The sequence below is a fragment of the Vulpes vulpes genome, chromosome 9 (assembly GCF_048418805.1).
Source record: "Vulpes vulpes isolate BD-2025 chromosome 9, VulVul3, whole genome shotgun sequence".
NCBI lineage: Eukaryota > Metazoa > Chordata > Mammalia > Carnivora > Canidae > Vulpes > Vulpes vulpes.
Window position 1 is genome coordinate 92653192 of NC_132788.1, and position 18676 is coordinate 92671867.

At 42.5% G+C, this 18676-nt stretch overlaps 1 protein-coding gene across 3 annotated transcripts in view; it reads left to right on the forward strand.

Annotated features, from left to right (window-relative positions):
* Positions 1 to 904: 904 nt before the first annotated feature.
* The window catches only part of IP6K1 (inositol hexakisphosphate kinase 1), a 65269-nt gene continuing 47497 nt past the window's right edge, over positions 905 to 18676 (forward strand). Inside the window, exon 1 of one of the 3 annotated variants that reach the window (XM_025987958.2) lies at positions 905 to 1120. The gene's annotated coding sequence lies outside the window, so the exon portion shown is untranslated. Of the gene's footprint in view, positions 1121 to 2040; positions 2448 to 18676 lie in introns of those variants that run through there. The other 2 variants (XM_072720988.1, XM_072720987.1) reach the window with 2 other exon arrangements.

Consider the following 18676-nt stretch of genomic DNA (forward strand, 5'->3'; position numbering starts at 1 on the left):
TCATTTTATAGATGGGGAGACCAAGGTTCAAGTCACATAACTAGTTCTGGGACTTGATGTGGGTCCAGGCTATGTGATTGCATTTGAGTTCCTAACCCTAAAGCCGACCCCAAGGTTAGGTTATCTGTTTGGGGGACCAGGGATAACCATTTTCCTAGGACTCAGCCTCTGAGATAGATCATGACAGTCCAGGGCAAAAACTGTATCACAGGTATTCAGGACAAGATGCTCTAGGGCAGGAAAAGAAGAGTTTGTGTGCCAGGGCTTGTGCTTGATCTGAACTCAAGGCAGAAGGACAAACGTGGGCAATGGGCCAGGGACTGCTTGGGGCAGCACACGTGGTGGCGCCTTGCCACTAATGAGGGGAAAAGCGAGGTGTGTGTGGGGCGAGCCGCTGGGAAGAAACTATTAAACTCTGAGGCCAGTAGGAGGAGGTACGAAATCTGGTGCCTCCATTTCCAGAGGTGGCTTGACCTTGGCCAGGCCATCCCCTCTGCGCCTCAGTTTCCTCACTAGTGAACCTGGACAACAATTCCCCCTTCCAGTGGGTGACAACAAAAAAAGCATGCAGCACACAACACGCATTCCCTAAGTATGTGCGCATGTGTGAGAAGACCCTGTCGGCTCCGCAAAAAGGCTACACACGCGAAAAGGCCAAGGGCGGTATACCCCCAGAGTCGCCAGCAAAAGCTCTGCCGCCAGCAACTCCGGGAACCGCGCGCATGCGCCACTCCTTGCCGTCACAGTCACGTCCTGAGGCGTTCGGCGAAGGCCGTGAGAGGCAGGCTCTGACTGACAGGCCGGCTGACCTGTCAGCGAGAAGCACTCCCTTAAGCGTCGGATGAAGAGGCTGTTGATTGGAGATATTCTCAGCCGGGGCGGGTTCTTCGCCGTCTTGGTTACTATGACGCCCGGCCCCCGCCCCCTCGGCTGGCCGCCATCTTGTTGTTGATCCGTACCCAGTGGGCAGCGCCGGGAGCTGGACCGAGCGGCCGGTGTGGGGCCGCTGCTGCGGGGCTCATCCACCTGCGCTGCCTGCCGGGGGCGGGCCGAAACCTGGAGGCCCGGGGGGCCCAGCTCCCGTGGGGAGCCGTGGGCGCCCGCTGCCCGGGCTGGGCCGGTGAGTGACAGGAGCCGGGCCGAAAGACCGGCCTGACGCCGGCGGGGCGGGCGGCGGCGGGCGCGGGGTTGGAGCGGGCGCGCGCGGGGCCGGGGCATCTGCCAAGCATCGTTCACACATCACTCGAGCGTCCTGGACCCGCCGCCCGTGGAGCCTCCCAGATGCCAGCGCCGAGGTGGACGGCCGCGGGGTAGAGGTCTGAGAGCCCCGCGCCCAAAGGCCGGCCGGCGGGGTAGCGGGAAATTATCTCCTTTGGCCCGCACCACTGAAACGTGTCCATTGCCATCCTGATGCTCTCGGGAGTCGTCCGTTGCTCCCGAATGAGAAATAACACCTGTTTCTTAGATGTGGTTCCTGCGAGTGTTTTTCACTTAGTTGAAAACTAAGACTAGACGAAACAGGCTAAAGCCCCCACGAACCCAGGCAGGCCAGTGTCGTGGCCCGGTGATTCTAGCAGGGGTAAGGCTCTGCCCAGCGCCCGCCTCCTGTGCTCCTCGGAGCTCACTGTTTGCTTCTTCCTGAAGAGCCTGCTTAAATGTCCATGATGCCCGACTTTTATTTTGGAACATAACTTCTTTGATTTGTGACCATTTTTTGGACTTGTAGTAAGGTCATCTTCTCTTTGCTCCAGAAGAAAGTGAATATTATGGTGATGACTTGGTTTTATCTCCTAAAGAAATAGATATTCTGCCAGTGTAATCGGGAGACAAAGGAAATATAGGACTCTCTTAGAATCAGAAAAAAAAAAAAAACTTATTTTTGTCGTTGTGGATGGTATGAAACTGTCAAATTAACTTTTAACAGACTAAATGTATCTTGCCCAATGAAAACAAACCGTCAGGCCCCCTTTCTGCAAGGGCGGGAGGGTTAGAGACCACCAGCAAGGTGTGCAGGCCTAGGAGGAGTTCTGAGTGCTCCACAACACGTTGCTCTTTCTCTCTGGTCTCTTGGCTTCACTGCGCAGGCTCCTTGTATGTGGTCATACAAAAAACATGAATGGATTCGACTGAGAAGTCAAGCAACAATACTTTTTACACTTGTGTCAGGATCTTGTCATCTTAATGTTTAATTTTGAAAGAAACCAGCTCCTTGATCAGGAGATTCTTTTGGAGAAGATGCTGAAACCAGAGGAGGCTGGCAGCCTCTTGCTGTGGTCTTGTGAGAACACAGACTCTTCATGTATTTATGTAATTCACCTGTAAATGTCAGGACTTTTAAGTATTATGACTGACACACACACACTTCAAGAGACTGGAGATCCTACACTGAAGTCAGAAACTGCTGCAACTTATGGGATGAGATCTGATGTCCTAACGTGGCATTTGAGGTGCTCTTGCCCAGCTGGCCCCAGCCCACCTCTCCAGGGCTTCTCCTAATCCCCATTACCAGATGATTTGCTAGACATTCCATTCCATAGATATTTCAACCATACACAGGTTTCTTGCCAGCCAAGTTCAATGGCTTTTACTCCTCTTTGGGATACCAGTTTTTCTTCTTCTCTTTTCTCCAGAGTTCAGCTCAGGTCTTCTTTATGAAACATTTCCTAGGTGTTCCAGCTCCTGGGGATACTGCAGGAGCATTATTGTCCTTATACAAAAAATAGTATTTGCTCTTTTAAGTATATATATATTTTTATTTTCTCTGTTGAGACCTAAGCTTTGTCCTATAGAGACTTTTTGTGTTATCTTGCAACCTGCATGTAGTAGGTGAGAACTAAATGTTTACAAGAGTGTTAAATTTGTCTGAGTTTAAAACACCTTCTGTATTTAAACAGGGAAATGGACAGAATAAACATGTAGAAATGGGGATTTGGTGGCCATGGATCTCTCCACCTCTTACTCTGCCAGAAGTGCTTGCATCTCCAATGCCTTATGGAGGCCCATCCTCAGTACTGCAGGAAAGAGGCAGAACTTGCTCAGAGTGCAGAACTGAAGCCTGAAAACAAAGTAATTCTGCATTCTCAGAAGGGACTGTGTGGTCCATCCCCTTCCTGACCAAGATCCAGTATTGATTCTTGGAAAACATGCATTGGGTGAACATAGCATTGGGTGCCAAGATTCTTAGACCTTCTTGGTTGGGTCTCACTGCCACCTTGGGCTGCTATAAATGCATCAGTATTATTTGCTGCTTGCCTTCCTATTGCTGCCCTGAGACCATGGGGAGCAGTGATGGGAGAGCTGGGGAAAGGCTACACAGTACATACACTCTTGTCTCTGACTTGGGTCAAGGGAGAAATTGGGAGATTTGTGTTTGTGCCATTGGATCTGTGCTTTTGCCCCTATTTTAAATTAGATTTTATTTCTCTTTCCTAATTATAGCAGGATTTGAGCGATGGATTCCAAGTGGGACAATCTAAGACATCTTGGTTCTTTTATGAAAAGTGTTAGATCAAGGCTGTCATTTGCTGCTATGGTTTGAAGTTCCATTTATGTACGAGCCATTACAAATGAGGGTTTTTTTTTTTTTTAAGATTTTATTTATTTATTCATGAGAGACAGAGAGAGAGAGACAGAGAGAGGTAGATACATAGGCAGAGGGAGGACCAGGCTCCCCACAGGGAGTGTGATGGAGGGACTTAATCCTAGGACCCTGGAATCATGACCTGAGCCAAAGGCAGATGGCTCAACCACTGAGCCACCCAGGTGCCCCTACAAATGAATTTTTTTTTAAAGTTTTTTTTTTTTTTAAGTTTTTTTTTTTTTTTTTTTTATGATAGTCACAGAGAGAGAAAGAGAGAGAGGCAGAGACATAGGCAGAGGGAGAAGCAGGCTCCATGCACCGGGAGCCTGATGTGGGATTCGATCCCGGGTCTCCAGGATCACGCCCTGGGCCAAAGGCAGGCGCCAAACCACTGCACCACCCAGGGATCCCTACAAATGAATTTTGATGGGAAAACATGTTCACTTGAGGGCTGGGTCCCTGTTAGGGACTTTGTTTTGTTGAGTGCTAGAAATTTTTTTTTTCTTTTTTTATTCTTTGAAAATTTTCTGCTAATCTCTTCTGTAAAAGTTTCATTTGCAAGTGGGGTTTGGATCATTTACTCTTGTTCCTTCATTTTACAGAAGGTGGGCAATCTAGTAAGTAGGTCTAGGACTGGGTTCTTTTCAAGTCTAAAATTTGATGTCAGTGAATAAGAGCAGCTTGAAGTCCATAAAAATCTGGGTGTGTTAGGATTGAATGAACACTTAGAAACAACTTATTCTATAATTCAAAAGTCAGGTAATGACTAGTGTTGGTGAGGATGTGGAGAAATCAGAGCCTTCATACACGGAGAATGATATGAATGTAAAATGATGCAGTCAGAGAGGAGTCAGGCATTTTGTCTATTTGTGCCAGTGGATCTGTGCTTTTGCCCAGATTTAGAAAAGAATCTGGCAGTTCTTTGAATAGTTAAACATAGAGTTACCATATGACCCACAAATCCCACTCCTAAATATCTACCTAAGAGAAATGAAAACATGTCCACACAATAACCTGTATATGAATGTTAATAGCAGTGTTATTTATAATATGCAAAGAGGGAAATAACTGTCTTATCAGTTAATAATGGATAAATAAAATGTATATACATACAACGAAGTATTATTTAGCAATAAAAAAGAATGAAGCACTGATACATATAACATGGAAAACGTGAAGGAGGCCAGACACAAAAGATCACATATTATGTGATTCCATTTATACAAAATACCCAGAATAGGAAAATCTATAGAGCTAGGAAGTAGATTAGTGGTTGCTTAGGGCTTGGAGGTGGATGAGAGCATAGGGGAATGATAGATGAGGTTATGGGGTTTCTTTTTGAGGTGATGAGTATGTTTAAAGTTGTAGCGATACTTGTGCATGTCTGTGAATATACTAAAAACCATTGAATTATGCACATTAAATGGGTGAATTATATGATGTGTGATTACAATCAAAGCTGCTATAAAAAACAACTTACATAAGGGATGTATATTCACTAGTTTTATTTTTAAAGATTTTATTTATTTTTGCATGAGAGACACACAGAGAGAGAGAGAGAGGCAGAGACATAGGCAGAGGGAGAAGCAGGCTTCATGCAGGGAACCCGATGAGGGACTCTATCCTGGGACTCCAGGATCATGCCTTGGGCCAAAGGCAGGCGCTCAACCGCTGAGCCACCCAAGCATCCCATATTCACTAGTTAAAAAAAAAAAAAAAAAGATATATGAGTAACAAGAAATAAAAATAAAGGTTCATTCTTAACTTCCCTTTATTTTAGTGTATAACCAGCCTTTTTCCCCCTCTGTCCTTGATTTTTACAGACATGAGATTATGCTATACATCCTGACTTGTACCTATTGGCAGTCAGAAATATGTTATATATATATAACATATTTCTGACTGCCAATATATATATATATTTTAATATTTGATTTGTTCATAAGAGACAGAGAGAGAGACAGAGACACAGACATAGGGAGACGCAGGCTTCTTGTAGGGAGCCCAATGTGGGACTCGATCCCCTGCCTGGGATCACGCCCTGACCTGAAGGCAGATGCTCACCCACTGAGCCACCCAGGCGTCCCAGCAATATATTATATAAACATCTATGTTGGTAAATGATGCATCTGTATCACAGGCTAGCTGGCAACAAATTTAGGGAAGCAGAGTGTAAGGGCATTGTGTAGAGAGAGGTAGGGATTAGGGTAAGCTAGTGAGCACAGGCCTAATCTAAAGGGTCAGTGTTGTTTGGTTCCGGCCAGTTGTGTTACTAGGTCTTGTGATTTAAAAAACAAAACAATTTTATTTGAGAGAGAGAGAGAGAGAGAGCGCGCGTGTGTGCCAGAGAGGGAGAACAAGGGAGATGGTGGGGTGGAGTGGGTGGGAAGGGCAGAGGGAGAAGCAGACACCCCGCTGAGCAGGAAGCCTGAACTCATCCTAGAACTCATCCTAGAACTCTGGGATCCTGAGCTGAGCTGAAGACAGTGGGCCACCTAGGCATCCCTTGTGATTTTTTAAAAGATTTTATTTATTTATTCATGAGAGACGGAGAGAGAGGCAGAGACATAGGCAGAGGGAGAAGCAGGCTCCCCGCAGGGAGCCTGATGCAGGACTCAGATCCTGGAACTCCAGGATCATGCCCTGATGCTCAACTGTTAGAGCCAGGTGATTGTTGTTGTTGTTGTTTTTTAAGAAAACAAGAAATCTGAATTTTTATGTGGAATTTCCTGATTTTTTAAAAAAATTTGGCGATGAAATAAGAAAATTTGAGCTGCTTCACTAGTGAAAGAAAACTGTTTGTAGGCCAGATGGCAAAAAAATTTGAATTGTCTGTTGTGTCCATTCCCAGCTAAAGTGGAGCAAGGTGTGACACTCTGCTTTCTTGTTTCAGCTCTAATACTGTAAGCGTCTTTTTTCATGGTCTGTTTAATGACATGATTTTTCGTATTTTTGTGTTTTTTTTTTTGTTGAGAATTTTGCTGTTTAAAATGGCTGTTAAGGGCAGCCTGAGTGGCTCAGCGGTTTAGTGCTGCCTTGGGCCCAGGGCATGATCCTGGAGTCCTGGAATTGAGTCCCACGTCAGGCTCCCTGCAAAGAGTCTGCTTCTCCCTCTGCCTGTGTCTCTGCCTCTCTCTCTCTCTCTCTCTGTGTGTGTTTCTCTCATGAATAAATAAAATCTTGAAAAAAATTAAATAAAATCTTTTTAAATAAATAAACAAACAAATAAATAAAATGTCTCTTAAGTGTAGTTCTGAAGTGTTAGTCTTCCTAAGTACAAGAAAGTTGTGATGCCCCTAATGGAGAAAATACATGTATTAGATTAGATTTTTTGCAGACATGAATTATAGTACTGTTGGCTGAGATTTCAGTGTTACTGTGTCAACAGTATCTAGTAGTTCCTCCCCTTATCTTTAGAGGATACTTCCCAGGACCCCCAGTGGATGCCTGAAATTGGAGATTTTACTGAACTATATATGTATGATTTTTTTATATACATATGTAATAAAGTTTAATTTGTAAATCAGGCATGGGAAGAGACTAACAACACAAGTAATAATAAATTAGAACAATTACAATATACTATAATAAAAGTTATGTGAATGTTGTCTCTCTCTTACAGTATGTTATTGTACTCACCCTTCTTGTGATGAGGTGAGATGATAAAACGCCTACATGATAAGATGCCGTGAGGTGAATGATGTAGGTAGGCATCTTGACGTAGCGTTAGGCTACTACTGACCTTCTGACCATACCTTAGGAGGAGGACCATCTGCTTCTGGACTGTGTTTGACTCTGGGTCACTGAAATTGCAAAAGCAAAACTGTGGATAAGGGGGAACTACTGTCTATTAAAGTGTCTTTAAAAAGAAGCATACATAAAAAAAAAATATTTAAAAAAAAAAAAAAAGGGGGGATCCCTGGGTGGCGCAGCGGTTTGGCGCTTGCCTTTGGCCCAGGGCGCGATCCTGGAGACCCGGGATCGAATCCCACGTCGGGCTCCCGGTGCATGGAGCCTGCTTCTCCCTCTGCCTGTGTCTCTGCCTCTCTCTCTCTCTCTCTGTATGACTATCATAAATAAATAATAATAATAAAAAAAAAAAAAAAAAGAAGCATACATACAAGGTTATATATTCTCTGGAAGGTTATGAATTGATCGGTTGACAAAAATGTGACCAGAGGCTTACAGAACCTAATGCTATATTTCCCCTAGTAGTAGTGGCTTGGTATTTGCTAACTTGGTGTTAGTAGTGACTTTATAGAACTACTGAGAATAATGAGAAGTCTTTTGTGTCTGACTTTTGCTTAGTATGATGTTTTGAGGTTCATCTTATTTTGTTGTGTTCCTCAGTATTGTTCCTCAGTAGTGTTCTGTTTTATGGCTATACCATTTGCTGATGTGCATGTGAGTTGTTTGTAGTTTGGGGCTTTTATGAATGAAATACAATAGATGCTCTTGTACACATCTGTGTGTGTATATATCTTCATTTTTCTTCAATATGTATCTGAGAGTAGAATGGCTCTGACTTCCAGACTACGTCAGAGGGACACTTTCAGGAAAAGTTAGAGAATAGTCCTATGGGTTGTGGGCCCAGTTTTGTTTTTATTCCTTATAGTTCTCATCTTCAAGCTTCCATTTTCTGCTTTCGCCAGATTTCCATATCTATCCAAGAACTAATGATACTCCATGGAGGTGGCAAGTTGAAGTAACCAGGAACTATTTATTGGAAGTAGACACAAGCTTCTAGATGGAGGGGGTCTGTTTGTTATAGAACTTATAGCAGTGCTTGTCATGCTTCTGGATTTCTCTCTTTTTTGGGGAGAGAGGGGAGGGAGGGAGGGAGAGAGAGAGAGAGAGAGAGAGAAAGGGAGGGAGGGAGGGAGACAGAGAGAGAGAATTAAGCAGGCTCCATGCCCAGTTAGGAGCCTGGCATGGGGCTGGATCTCATGACCCTGAGATGATGATCTGAGGCAAAATCAAGAGCCACCCAGGCACCCCTGAATTTCTGTTAATTGATGCAGGCCAGGAGGCCTCTTGGTCATTCACAAGGTTCACAGAATTCATCCTTCATCTATCTCTCTATGGAGCCTGGCCTTGGTGATTTTTGCCTTTGTAAGTGTTCAAGTCCAGTTGCCACAGTGGACACTGCCTCTTTAGACTGTAAGTCATGTGGCATGTATTTTGCTACTGTAAAAAGTTGCATGTGAGTTTTAATTTTAATTCACATACAACTTTTTAAAGTTTGAAGCTGCTTTGTCTGATGATCTCCCATGTGTAGTGTTAGAAAACTGACACCAACCAGAGGGTCTTAGCTAAGAGGTCTTCTCATTAATTTCTGGAAGGAGTAAGCAGTGCTTTTGGTGAGTATTCAAGCCTCCCCCCCCCCCCCCCCAATTAATAGTCCTTTCCACATTTTGCCTATTCATAGCTCTGTTTGGTGTATTGCATTCTCTTTCACCATTGACTTGGGCTGGTGATCAGTGACTAGTTTCTTGGTTATCAGAGTCTTCTTTTAAAGCTTCCCATATCTCTTAAAGAATTAAATAGATTCTAATGGAGTTGCTAAAATGATATTTTCTGGATGGAAGTTAAGGTAGGGATTTAAGATGAATGAAACTTTCATGTGGGAGTTGGTTGAAGTGAGAAAATTACTCTTAAAATACTGCTTATTTAGAGGGCACTTTATTAAAAATTTTAAATGTCTATACTATTTATTTATTTATTTATTTATTTATTTATTTATTTATTTATTTATTTATGACCGACACACACAGAGAGAGAGAGAGAGAGAGAGAAAGAGAGAGAGGCAGAGGCACAGGCAGAGGGACAAGCAGGCTCCATGCAGGGAGCCTGACTTGGGACTCAATCCCGGGTCTCCAGGATCACACCCTGGGCCGAAGGTGGCGATAAACCACTGGGCCACCAGTGCTGCCCTACTTATTTATTTTTAAAGAATTTACTTAAAGGAGAGCACTAGTGAGTGGAGGGAGAGGGAGAGGGAGAAGCAGACTCCTCACTGAGCAGGGAGCCAACACCAGACCCTGAGAACATGATCTGAGCTGAAGGCAGACACTTAACTGACTGAACCCAGGCATCCCAAGAATTTCTTTAACAGCTCTATGAGACAAGTAGTAGTACGTTCATTTTATAGGGGAGGAAACTAAGAATTAAGATGTTTAGGCCACAGAGCCAGGGAGTCTCTGTGCTTGGACAGTGCTCATGCCTCATCAAGGCTCTGCCTTCCAGTGTTAGTTTAAGCACAGATTTTTTTTTTTTTTTTTTTTAAAGATTTTACTTATTCATAGAGACAGAGACACAGGCAGAGGGAGAAGCAGGCTCCATACAGGAGGCCCGACATGGGACTCGATCCCGGGTCTCCAGGATCACACCCCAGGCTGCATTAAACCGCTATGCCATCAGTGCTGCCCTAAGCACAGATTTTATTTTCCCTCAAGTGATTAGTTTGCCCTATTAAATTTTTGTTTTCCTTCAAAGTAACTTATTGAAATATGTGTAAATAAAATACATATACCTATAAATATACATATAAGAACGTATGCTTATATATATGTTTTTAAGATTTTTTAAAAAGATTTTATTCATTTATTCATGAGAGAGAGAGAGGGGCAGATACATAGGCAGAGAGAGAAGCAGGCTTCATGCAGGGAGCCCCATGCGGAACTTGATCCCAGGACACTAGAATCACGCCCTGGGCGTGAAGTCAGATGCTCAACTACTGACCCACCCAGGCATCCTGATACATATGCTTATAGATACATATAAAATACATCTAAAGTGGACAAATTTTGAGATTTATACATGTATACGTATGTCTAATAACCACCCAGGTAAAAAATTAGAATATTAAAAAAATTAGAACATTTAAATACTTTGGCTTTCTATAAAATAGACTTGTTTTTTTTTAACTTTATTATTATTTTAAAAATTTTTTTATTTATCCGTGAGAGACACAGAGAGAGAGAGAGGCAGAGACACAGGCAGAGGGAGAAGCAGGCTCCATGCAGGGAGCCCGATGTGGGACTTGATCCCAGGACCCCAGGATTGTGCCCCGGGCCAAAGGCAGGCGCCAAACTGCTGAGCCACCCAGGGATCCCCTAGACTTGTTTTTTAAAGTAGTTTTAAGTTTATAGGAAAATTGAATATCAAGAATAGAGAGTTCCCATGTACCCCTTGACCCCTTTCCCCAATAGTCTCTTCCATTATCAACATCCCACAGTAGAGTGATACTTTGTTAGTCAGCGAATCTGCAATGACACATTATCACCCAAAGTCCATAGTTTATGTTAGGGTTCACTCTTACATTCCACAGAATGTATTTGTTTTGACAAATGTGTAATGGCATGTATCCATTATAGTATCATACAGAATAGTTTTGCTGTCCTAAAAAAATCCAGTGTGCTCCTATTCATCCCTCCCTCTCCTTCAAATCCTGGCATCCAGTAGTAGTTTTACTATTTTCAAAGTTTTGTCTTTTCTAGAACGTCATATAGTTGGAGTCATACAGTATATAGCCTTTTTTTTTTTTAATTATTTTATTTTATTTTATTATTTATTTATGATAGTCATACAGAGAGAGAGAGAGAGAGGCAGAGACACAGGCAGAGGGAGAAGCAGGCTCCATGCACCGGGAGCCTGACGTGGGATTCGATCCCGGGTCTCCAGGATTGCGCCCTGGGCCAAAGGCAGGCGCCAAACCGCTGCGCCACCCAGGGATCCCAAGCCTTTTTAGATTGACTTCTTTCACTTAGTAGTATGCATTTACGGTTTCTCCATATCTGTAGGGCTTGATAACTCATTTCTTTTTAGTGCTGAATAATATTCTGTTGTCTGAATGGATCACAGTTTATTTATCCACTCACCTTTTGTTTTATTATTATTTTTGAGAGAGCACATGCACACACATGCAAGTGTGGATGGGGGGCGGGGTGGTGGTGGAGTGGGGGAGGAGTAGAGCTAGAGGGAGAGAGGGAATCTTAAGCAGGCTCCAAGCCCAGCAGCAGAGCCCATTGCAGGCTCCATCTCATGACCCTGAGACCATGACCTGACAGTTAACTGACTGAACGACCCAGGCACCCCATCCCATTCACCTTTTGAAGGACATCTTGGTTACTTCCAGTTTTTGGCAATTATGAAAAAAGTGTCTATAAACCTCCATGTAGTAGTTTTTAAAAATATACACAATAGCTCTTGATGCTTGGGGTCTTTCTAGGATGAATAGCTCTTTTAAAAGAAGTAACATGGCATTTATCATGAATTTAAACAAGTTTAGATTCAGAACCAATTATAAAGTAGGCTAGGTAGAACTTTTTCATTTTTTTTTTTTTTAAGATTTCTTTATTTATTCAGAGCAAAAGAGAGGCAGAGACACAGGCAGAGAGAGAAGCAGGCTCTGCAGGGAGCCCGACGTGGGACTTGATCCCAGGTCTCCAGGATCACACCCCGGGCCGCAGGGGGCGCCAAACCGCTATGCCACCGGGGCTGCCCAACTTTTTCATTTTTTAAAAAAATATTTATTCATGAGAGACACAGGCAGAGACATAGGCAGAGGGAGGAGAAACAGGCTCCATGCAAGGAGCTGGATGCAGGACTCGATCCCTGGACTCCAGGATCATGCCTTGAGCGGAAGGCAGATGCTGAACCACTGAGCCACCCAGACGTCTCAGCTTTTTCATTTTTCTGCTTTAGTTTTCGTTTGCTTATTTTCTGTGTGCTTTAGTTTCCTCATCCTTTATTTTTTTAAAGATTTTATTTATTTATTCATAGACACAGAGAGAGAGAGAGAGAAAGAGAGAGAGGCAGAGACAGAAGCAGGCTCCATGCAGGGAGCCTGATGTGGGACTCGATCCCGGGTCTCCAGGAGCACACCCCAGGCTGCAGGCGGCGCCAAACTGCTGTGCCACCGGGGCTGTCCAGTTTCCTCATCCTTTAAATGTAGACAACTTTTCCTTTCCTTTTAAACAGCTTTGCACCTGGTATGCTGTCTGGGAAATTGGGCTGTGAGTAGGTACTTGTTTTACCTGGGAAAATGTAATTAGTGCTGTTGAGCAAGCCTTATTGCTATACTGTGGCCCTTAACTGAAATACTGGCCCTTGGGTGCTATTGAAGGTTTACATCTTAGAGCTGTTTGTAGAACTTCTTTGTGGTAAAAATCCTTATCCAAGAATCTGCGGGTGAATGAGGAAACTCTTGATGCTTATAAAGCATCAAGAGTTCCTTTTAGGTAAAAGCACTGAGGGGTGATAAAAACAAATTCAATTTTCCTTTAAGGCTTTTGTTTTTTCAAGTATAAGACTGTTGGTAGGGTCATTCCCGTCAAACAGAGCAGGTCAGATTTCTAGTCCTCATGCAACCCAAAATTAAGATATGATCCTTCATAGGAAAAAGTTCAGATAATTCGTTCTGCTGTTCTTCTTTTGACTAAAAAATCATAAAAGCCTGACAGGGGACTTTGTTTCTCCTCTCTGCTCACCCTGGAGCCCTTTGATAGCTGTAGCCTTTGCTCCCTGTAGCCTAATTGCTGTGTCTACATGGCTCTGGTACACTGACAGCCTTCCTTTCCTATTGTACTTCCTTCCCATGTCAGTTATTCTGTGTGTGTGTGTGTGTGTGTGTGTGTTATTACTCTGATTTTTCCTTAAAAAAAAAAAAAGATTGAAATTTTTTCTAAGCCAATGCGATCGATCAGTGGGGCACTATAGAGGCCTTGTATCTGAACTATAACTTTGTTTTGGTAGTTGAATGATGTGAACAGGTTTATTCCCCTGCCAGGGTAGAGTGGGAGAGGGTGAGACCATCTCTTGTGATTTGGCTTAAAGTTAGCTTTATAATGCAAGTAGCTGCTATAGGATTTAGATGTTGTGTTTTTCAGTTTTATTTATTTATATTTTAATTTTATTATTGGTGGGGGGGAGGAGGGTAGAGGGAGAAAGAATCTCTTAAGCAGGCTCCACGCCCAGTGCAAGCCTTATGTGGGGCTTGATCTCACAACCCTGAAATCATGACCTGAAATCAAGAGATAGATGCTTCACCAACTAAGCCATCCAGGCGCCCTGATTTTTTCTTTTATTTATTGACTAAGGAAACATTTTCAGGTGTTCTCAGAAAGGCTCCTCCTGACCAAGGATACTGATGCTGGTTGTTAGCATCTAGAGTGTTTCTGTGGGAATTTGAAACTCTCCATTATTATATTACTACACTTGAAAATATTGTGATGCTTTCCAAGATACCATGCTTTTTTCAGGTGGGATAGCTATAGAATCTTAGACATTTTTTAGGGTGTGGAAGTCTGGGAATTCAGTTTCTAGGTGATTACTACAGCTGCAGAGAATAAATGATTTTAAGTGCAAGTCTGGACCTGAAATTCTTGGTATCCTTGATCATTCAGTACCTTTTCCTCAAACCCTGTGGCCTTGCTTCTCTGCAGTGTGAAAAGGGATAGAAAGAATGTTGTATCAAGTGTCTAAAGTCTGAAAGGTTTGGGGCTCCCCCATCATTTTTAAAGGCAGTGAACTGGGCAGCCCCAGTAGCCCAGTGGTTTAGCTCTGTCTTCAGCCTGGGGTGTGATCCTGGAGACCCGGGATCAAGTTCCACGTCAGGCTCCCTGCATGGAGCCTGCTTCTCCCTCTGTCTGTGTCTCTCTGCCTCTCTCTCTTTCTGTGTCTGTCATGAATAAATAAATAAAATCTTACAAAAAAAAAGAAATAAAGGTAGTAAACTTTCTGTGCAAATGAACCTTCAAGTGTATTGCTGACAGTGCTAAGTTCACTCAACCCTGCATCCAGTGATGCCTGTCTCCCAGACTAGATTGAAAAGATAGATCTTGGAGCTCTCCTGGGAACCAGGCAAGGAAAGTGAATGCTGGTATGTGTAAGTACTTTCTAGCTGTGGAACCTTACTTTGACAAGTCAGCTGACTGACCTCTTTTTCTACAACTATGCATGTGATATTGGGTTGACCATACCTACTTTCCTTACCTCATGGAGTTGATCAGATAAGGGGGAAGCTTGTTAAATGGCTAACATATGGCTTATTTTAATTTCTCAGAACTATTTGGGAATAGTTTCATTTGAGTCTAGCAGATGAGGTACTTTGTCACCTGGTTCTTAATGGCCTCTCTAATTGCATGTCTTGACCCTCCAGTGTCATGTTTCAGGTGACTCTCCTCCCTCTGGGCCATTTTCCATGCTTTTATCTACCCCTCCCCACTTCCTGTCAAACTCCAGTTATCTTTCAGATTTCAGTTTAGATGCCATACCTTTTGAGAACCCTTTTTTCTTCTTTCTTCTTTCTTCTTTCTTCTTTCTTCTTTCTTCTTTCTTCTTTCTTCTTTCTTCTTCTTCTCTTTTTTTTTTTTTTTTGTAGGCTTCACGAGCATGGAGCCCAGTGCAGGGCTCAGACTCACAACCATGAGATCAGGACCTGAGCCAAGATCAAGAGTTGTTTTCACAGTACATTCATCACTGTAACATTTACCATAGTCTTAAAATTACTTATTTGCCTCTCATTTCTACCTGCCCTCCATCCTCACTTTCAGTTTTCTGAGGACAGGAACTGTTTGTGTCTTAGTACAGTATTTGTACTATGGGGTTTCAACATATACTTGATTATATACTTTAAAAAGTTATTTGCAGATACTATTTTAATGGTCCCTGATTTTCTTTCTTTTTTTTTTCATCCAATGGTCCCTGATTGATTTGGAGACTTTATAGTTGCTGTTTGGTCACAAACTTGATTTAGTGGAGAGTATTTTGAAACTTATGTATAAAGATTCTGCTCAGCTGGAGGATGTTGTATGGGTCAGGGCCAAGTAGCACACTAGATACTAAGGCAAGTGCAAGATGTGCATAGACTGTTTTGGTTTTTTATATTCTGCATGAAAATTAAAGTGATTTCTTTAGCATAAAACAGAATGAATGCCAAGAAGTTTTTACTGTGTTTGGGAAGATGTACTATAAAATATGTGGTTGTGTTAGTTATTTCATGAGTGTCTCCAAAGAAAGCTAACTTTGGCCTCAAGGAGCCAAATAATAAGCTTGAGTAACTTCCTAAAGCAGAGTGTATCCGGCAGGGCTGCTTGGACACTTAAGCCTATTAACTTGGCTGTTTGCAGTGTTACATTGCTTTTTATTGGTAGAATTGTGAATAAAGCAGAGCTAAGTGGATTTTATGTAGGTAACAAAATGTTTGACTTGCAGTCTATGCTACTTAGCCTTTTCCACTCATTGAAACACTGACAGTGTCCATTTGGGAGACAAAAATCACATAGGAATTTAAACAGGTAAAGGTTAAATATTTATTTATTTATTTTAGAGAGAGAGCTCACACAACCTGGGGGAGGGGTAAAGGGAGAGGGAAGGAGACTCCCGGATGAGTGCAGAGCCTTTCCCAAGGCTTGATCTCACAAACTTGGGATCATGACCTTAGCCGAAACCAGGAGTTGGATGCTTAACCAATTGAGCCACCCAGGCGCCCTGGATCAGGTGAAGTTTATTATAAAGAATTCTTAACTATAACGGGATTGAGATAATGAGAGATTGGCTAATAAAAAGTTGAGTGAATTCTTAAGTAATATAAGAATAGCATGTATAAGAGCAGCCATTATCCCTAGGGCTGGTACACAGCACTCAAGAAGATCCCTCCAAGGGCTAAGATCCACATCTTGGAGGAGGGGATGGTCATGCTTAACTGGATGGCAGAGAAAGTCACTGTGGTGCTACACTAGCAGAAGGAAGATGTTGGAAATCTACCTTCTAGAATGTTGGAGAAAGCCATTTATGGAGAGGAGTTTTGCTGGAAACACTCAGCCACGAAACTACTTGAGTGAGGTGTCAGGAAGCTGTTGGCTACTGTTTGCTGCCGACCATGATGCATTGTGGGAGTCAAGTACCCACCAGTGGCTAGGCACTGAGGGGAGCTGACTGGGTGATGGGCCTAATGAGAGGAGCATACTAGAACCAGGTAGTGAAGCCTTTTCTTTTTTTCTTCTTTTTTACAAAATATTTTATTTCTTTTGAGAGAGAATGCATGAGTGAGGGGGGTGGAGCAGAGGCAGAGGGAGAGAGAATTTTAAGCAGATTCCATGCTGAGCATGGGCTTGACCCTGAGCTTGTTGATCCCACAACTGTGAAATCATGACCTGAGCTGAAATCAATCAAGGCTTAATGGACCGAGCCACCCAGTGGGGCACCCAGTGCCCCCAAAGCGTTTTCTTTTTTTGCAGAATTTCCTTAGTGTCATCTGACATATCCTGGAAAAGGAAAAATATTTAATGTGTCCAGCTCCATTTTTGCAGAGCAGGTAATGATGGTTGGGTTTGGAGCCAAGAGACAATATGTTGATAACTGGTAAGCTGCTACTTGTTAGAGTTCTATGAATAAGTTGTTAATAATTTAGAAAATATTTTTTCAACAAAATATTCTTGTTGCTACCACATATATTTTAAAGTTTTAATATAGGGATTAACTTAAAGTGCTCTTCTGTTCTAGCCAGAAACAACTTCTATTCATCACAGATTAGTTAGCCAGTTTTATTTTTTTGATTTTTAATTTTTAAAAAAGGTTTTATTTATTTATGAGAGACACAGAGAGATAGAGGCAGAGACATAGGTGGAGGGAGAAGCAGGCTCCCTGTGGGGAGCCTGATGTAGGACTTGATCCAAGGATCCTGGGATCAGGACCTGAGCCAAAGGCAGATGCTCAACCACTGAGCTACCCAGGTGTCCTTTTTTTTTTTTTTTTTTTTTTTTTTTTTAAGAATTTAGTCAGTTTAAAAATCTCTGGAATATTCCTGGGGCACCTGGGTGGCTCAGTCAGTTAAGTGTGCAACTCTTGGTCTCCCCTCAGGTCTTGATCTCAGGTTGTGAGTTTAAGCCCCATGTTGGTCTCCATGCTGGGTATGTGGAGCCTACTTTTAAAAAAAGCAATAATACTATATGGAATAATACTCTTGCATACTAAATAATACTGAAAGGTATAATACTCTTGTGTAGGGCTTCTTTCACACACTATAATGTTTTGGGAATTTATTCTTGTTATTCTTTGTATAAGTAGTTCATTCCTTTTTATTGGTATGTAGTATTTCATTGCATGAACATTCTAGTTTATCTGTTCTGTTGATGGACATCTGGGCAGTTTCCAATGTTTCACTTACGAGTAAAGCTTCTACAAACATTTTGTACAAGTGTTTTTGGGGTACATATACGTTCCTTTCTCTTGGGGAATAGAGGGGAATAGAATTCCTGGATCATAGGGTAGATGTATGTTTAGTTTTATAAGAAACTTTAAATACCTTTTACAAAATGGTTGTGCCATTTTCCAGTCCCACCAGTAACATATGAGAGTTGTGATTGTTCCATATCCTCAGCAACATTTAATGTGTTGTCAGTGTTTTTAATTTTAGCCATGGGATGCCTGGCTGGCTCCCATGACAATAAATAAATAAACAAACTTAAAAAAAATTTTATAGCCATATTCATGAAAGTATAGTGATACCTCATTTTGCTGTTTATTTGCATTTATCCGATTACTACTGATGTTGAGTATTTACCTGTATTTAATGGCCATTTGTATTGTTTTGTTTTGTTTCCCAAAGATTTTATTTATTTTTGAGAGACACACAGAGGCAGAGACACAGCCAGAGGGAGAAGCAGGCTCCCTGTGGGGACCCCATGCGGGACTCAATCCCAGGACCCCAGGATCACCACCTGAGCTGAAGGCAGACACTCAACCACTGAGCCACCCAGGCATCCTCTTAATGGTCATTTGTAATAGCTTCCTTTGTGAAATCCTTGTTCAAATCTTTTGCCCATTAAAAAAAAAATGGAGCTTTAATTTTTTTAAATTGAGTTTTAGGGGGCACCTTGGTGGCTCAGTCAGTTGGGCATTGGCCTTCTGCTCAGGTCATGATCTCCAGGTTCTGGGATTGAGCCCCATGTCAGGCTCCCTGCTTAGTGGGAAGTCTGCTTCTCCCTCTCCCTTGTGTGCATGCTCTCTCTCTCTCCCTCAAATGAATAAAATCTTTAAAAATATAAATTGAGTTTTAGGAGATCTTTATATAGAATACCAGTCAGGTGCATG